Genomic DNA, 5,843 nt, shown 5'->3' on the forward strand with positions numbered 1-5,843 from the left:
AGCCTGAAGGCAGGTTCAAAGTTCTATGAGTCAAGCATCGTGCTCAGACAGACATGCTCAGATGGAGACAGGCGGCCTCAGTGGCTGAAGGACAAAGACAAGACATGGTACCAGGATAAATGCTGAACATTAAACTGGTCTCCTCCTAAGAGCCAGCCTTACGGGACTAAAACTGATTTCTCCCATGTTCCGAGCAAAACCTTGGGGGCTCCACGGAGAAGGACCAAAACCTTCGCTCCCCTTCACGCCGAATTAAAACCCTGAGGGCAGCGGAGAAGAGTCGGGACACGATCAGGAGACAAACAATAAAGCCTCTAAATCCACTGGCCTCCGGGGACGGGAACATTAATCAGGAACTTAAATAAAACTCATATAACAAGCATGAGTACTGATGCAACAACATAACATGAAGAAACTAAGAATACACGAATAAACTAAGGAAAAATGATCTGGCCCTGATAGCTGGGCTGAACTGTATATATAGCAAGGGAGCAGGTGAATACGATCATTGATAACTAAAGAACCGGGAGGGTACGGCAGGTGGATGAAGTGAGTAATTAGATCAGCTACCAGGAATGCGATGATGACATCTATACTGTTTATTAAAATGTCTTATTGATTTTTGTATGCCTCAGTCTGCCCCTGCCATGTGAATCCAGGCATGACAAACCTAAATGTTTTCCCTGTCATTGAGCAATTTATCTTATATTGTCCCCAAAGCAGATGCGTTTTACTTTGTGTCAGTGTCTCTCTTGCTGTCATACCTATGACATTGTAGCTTTTTTCTAAGTAGTCTTGATCAGCACTGTGCATCTCCTTTGCAGAAAATCGGACGCAAAATTGTGTTCAGGGCTTAAAGCAGTCATCATTTGCATTAGCCTTCGCTATTTGTTCCACTAAAGATTAAACAAATAATATCAGAAAAAATTAGAATAAAAGGAATACAAATTAGTATGTAATGTTTTCAAAAATGTTTTAAGTTTTCAACTCATCAAATTTTCTATGACCTTGTTTTTTTTCTCCATTTTTCTTTTTTTTTTTTTCTTACATCTGAACTTACACTGGCTTCTGTGATTATCCTGTTCCTGCAAAAACACAGATGACAGAAAAAGTGGGACTCCTGCCTTAAAGGTTCTTCTTAAACCACTTGAATTGTTGTAGCATATCTACAAAGCCTCTTGACATCAATTAAACAGACCCCTGTTTCATCAAAGTTCATCCCACATTTTTTATGAAATAAACTAATAATCTAAATATTTATTTTCTTCATCTGCTCAGTTTAATGTAACCGTTTATCATGGTGCAGCAAGCGGCACACTCTCTTCTTTGACACTAATACTTCAGATCATATAAGCTGGTGACAAGAATTCCTGTTTTATGCGTCTCCTTTCAAGATCCATTTTACTTTTATTATTATTTTCATCTTCCTATCCATATGGACACACATGCACATTCACACACATCTACATTCCTAGTGATCTGGCCTCAGAGGGCTTTACTTTGAGTTGCATCATTTCCAGGAGATGTACTCTAAAGGTTCACCTTAGATTTTTTTTTCGCCTTAAAATTTGTTACCAAGGCAACCCCACCAACACACACCCCCATGACCTTCTTTTAAAACATGTTTGTCTGAATTTCTATAAAAAAAAAGACTAGTAGATCTCTGAATTTGAGTAACCTTTTCTTTTCTTGTCATAACACATATGCCAGCTCAAATGGTTATGGTTGGCAAAAAATTATGAAAGAAAGAATGCACACCTTAAGATAATGTACATGTTTAAAAGAAATTTAACCAGAGATGATTAAAATAAAGAGGAGAACTCTTATGTAGAAACTTTAAATCTGGGTAAAGATTCCTGTCTGTTGCTCCCTGGGTAGCTGCTGTGTGCAGTACCATGATGTCGTTCCCTGCTCCGTCTGCTGCCCTGCCAATGAAGGCTGGGCCATTACACCTGTGGTAGCCCCTATTACTGGGAGTTGTTGCAGCTCAGAGGTGCCCTCCCTGTCATGGTTTTGGTTCTGTTTAAGTTTCGTTTTTAAAGCTACAGTGTGTAAAAATTACAGGGATATACAGTCAGAAATGTAATATATTATACATAACTATGTTATTTATCATCATCTACGAGCTCAGCCTCTTAACCTTAATATTTGCCTTGCCTTAGAATTCGTTATTTATAATTACATAGGAGCGGGCAGCTCAACAAACTAGCATGCAAGATCGCCCATTACGCTCGAAAGTAACTACGGCAAGTTGAGACATGAACTGAAATCTGACTGTATATCCCTGTAATTATTACACACTGTAGCTTTAACATCAGCCTTTTGTCTTGTCCCGCGACTGTTTACCCCTGTCTTGTCTTAGCCTGGTCTATTGGTCTATTGTAGACAAGATTTTAATCAGCCAATCAGTGATCCCTTTGGAACCACGGGGATCAATCATCAGAGCTAGCTCAGTCTCCTGATTTTGAAAAGGTAAGTGACTTTCCTACCACACCGCTGAGTTGTTGTTTGTTACTAACTCTGTTATTCTGTCCACAGTGATTCAATTTCCAGTCAGATCCTGTTCCCTCAACACTCACATTCCCAGATCTAACAATCCAAACCAGTTTTTTAAAGTATTTGTTACACTGTTTCTGCTATGTCTAATTTTGATATAGCAAGTCCAAGATAACTTGTATCTGGTTCGCATGAAAACAGACAGAGCCTTCAAAGATGATCACCGAGAACACAAAGGAGAACTAGGACAGCGTATGAAGAAGTTTGATATGAAAAGCAGACAGACTTTCTAGACGTTGAGACCCAGAGTATAAAATACATGACCATCAGGTGAGTTTAGTGTCTGAAAAGGGTTATATTTTAGGTAAAAATTAAAACGCCTAGTTTTGTATAGCTTGTTACACTCCTACTTGTGTCTTCCACTGTTTATATGAGAATTATATTTAGCGTTGCACCGATACAGATACCAGTGTCAGGCGATGCCCCGATCCAGAACTAAAACTGTGGTATCGGTATCAGCTAGTACCAAGAAATGGGGCACCGATACCCCTTTGAGAGCCAAAAGTTTATTCAACTATTCTCACCATTTCCAGGTAGGCAATAAAAAGTTCTACTGGATTCACTTTTTATTAGTCATTTTCCTAGCTTCAGAAAGGTAGGCAGCAGCTTGACAAAGCCATGATGCCAATCATTTAACATCCAAGCATTATGCAGTTCTTCATATATACACACACACCTCCATTTCAAACAGATGGTATCGGTATGGTATCGGTATCAGCCAATATTGCGCAGCCAGGTATCTGGTATCAGTATCGGGGCCAAAGAATGGCATAGGCACAACACTAATTATATTTCTTTAAAAGGAAAATTTAAATTATAACTTTGTATCAAATTATGTTTAACTGAAACCATGATCTTTTTAATGTTCAATATACCGGTAAGAAATATTATTTTCTCCTTGGCCAGGGAGAGTAATTCTTCTTTTTGTGTCTAGCAACAATAAGCAAATGCTGTTATATTAAAGTTTTAGTTTTAGGGGCAGACCTTCAGGGAGATAAACTAACAAAGCAATTTCAAGAGCTGCAATGAACTCTTGGATGAAGTTTAAGCTAAATATGGGTGTTTAACTTGAAATAAAAATCTAAATTCTTTTCACATCTCATAAAAGTATTTTAAATAATATTCTTCATCATCTGAAGAAAATTGTTTGAGCTTAACAGTTCTTTTCTGGACCCTGCACTTCTAAGGTCAGTTCAGGGACCACCACAGACGTTTAGCCATTCTGAACTGATTACTTTTACTCTGGTTCGTTGTTTTCCACCAGTTCACCAGTCCTTGCATCCTTCTTCATCCTTCGCAGGCCTCCCCCCCCGGAGCCCAACTGTGTGCAGAAGGAGGACAGCCTGGAGACGACGGCCCAGCAGCAAGCGAGGATCACTGGCCTGGGCAATGCGAATCCTAAGAATCCTGCCTTCCATGCTCGAGCGCCCTCCACCAGGTAGACGCGCCTGCAAGCGCCCTCTGACAAGACGTGGGGCAAAGGCCAGGTTGAGAGTGGTGAGCATGGCCACGGGCAGCCACACCCCGACGTAGACTCCCTGATGCTCCCCCTGGAAGCCTCTGAAGCACTGGCCATCGGACGCTCTCACGGTCCAGCAGGAAAGCGCGAGGGCGCACAGGAGGTCGGCCGCCAACAGGTGGAGCCTGTATCTGTCCGCAGTCGTTCTTTTCATCCGGCCCCGGGGCGAACACCAGTTGCTGTCATATTAGAATGATGGGTGAGGCTTCTGGGTAAATTGTATGGTGATTGGTCATACTGTTTTGCTTTCCGTGGTGTGACCTAGGTTAAGCAATTACAGGTCAGGGCAGGGCCATAATAGGGGGATTTCTGTGTACTGTGAGTGTTATGTATACTTTAGAATATAAAATAAAAGTAAGTGTTTAGTTATATGTGGAAGTAGTGTCTGATTACAGGCCACTAGCTTGAAATCGGATAAGTGGGTGATGTGATGTACAGCATGCCATAGTGGTGTTATTAAATAGAGAAAGACTGGTTTCTAAAGTTTGGTTGCAGACCTCTAAACAAGTTTGTTCTCCTGTTACAAGCAAGAGTTTTATTTATGAAGTTAATTGGCTGATTACAGGCCATCCGCTTGAAACCAAGTAAGATTCTGAGAGTCTGGCTGACCTCTAGCAAGGTTAAAAACTAATACTGGCATGTCCTTGGTTCTATGTGAGACTAGAGTCTGATAAATGTTGTAGCTTGAAAGTACATAAACTAAATGTTATATTCTTTGGGGCATTGTCCCCACAGCAGGGTGCTGTCCCTAGAGTGGTAGCCACCCGCTTTTTTTTTTTATTTCCAATGACATTTTCTCACTTTTACAAACTTGATTCTTGTCTATTTATTTATTAAGATTTAATAATTAATTACTTTCCTTTTGGTAGTTATTGGAATGATTGTTATTTTCCTTCTTAAGTTTAAAGCAGTGCATGGATAAGAACTAAATTATTAAAAGTTGAGTTTGGCATATTTGTTTCAAATTTTTTAAATTGTATATTTCAGAGTACAATTTAGAAATTTGTTGGTTTACTTTAACAGTTGCTCTTCTGAACTGAAGTACCAACTGTGTCCTGAAGAGATTCTTTCAAAGTTGCCCCCTAAGGCAATAGATATCCCTAACCCCCTTTCTTTTATTATGGTGCACATGGGCTGTTAAATAGAATTGTACCTCATTTAACCACACTGCCCAAGAGCTATAGGAGTCATAAAAGACCAAGTGGGCAAAGAGGTATTGCAACATCAAAGGATCTCTTTAAGATTAGAAAACATTTGTTTGTGTGAATGCGTGAACCATACAGTAATGTGGATAATAACTTATTTTATTTACCAATGACCCTGAATTTCTGAGAAGCCACTGCAAATTCTTCTTTTTGCAGACAGAGCAAAATTCAACAAGGATAGAAATGAGTATCATCCCATAACTTTGTCTCATTTAACAGATTACATCCCCCTCAATCTTAGGTGTCTGCACACAGGCTAGGTTTCTGGTGACAGTAACAATATGTGGAGTCTGCCTCTTAAATTTAAAAGCAAATTGGTAATAAAGCACTGTTGCTTTGGCAATTTACTCCAACACTGACTTAGTGCTTAGGGTTACTGTGTATCTTGAACTGAAGTGGGTCCATATTAAATCTATATTTTATCCAGTCATAAACTGTAAAATAAGAACTATGCTCCAAAACAATGTATTATTTGTAAAGCACTTAAACCCCATGTTTTTTCGCCATGCTCTTTTCTAGATGCATATTGTTTGGAATTGATTAATTCATATAAACATGCAGTT

Source organism: Cyprinodon variegatus, unplaced genomic scaffold (genome assembly GCF_000732505.1).
Source record: "Cyprinodon variegatus isolate N-32 unplaced genomic scaffold, C_variegatus-1.0 Scaffold68, whole genome shotgun sequence".
NCBI classification, from domain to species: Eukaryota; Metazoa; Chordata; class Actinopteri; order Cyprinodontiformes; family Cyprinodontidae; genus Cyprinodon; species Cyprinodon variegatus.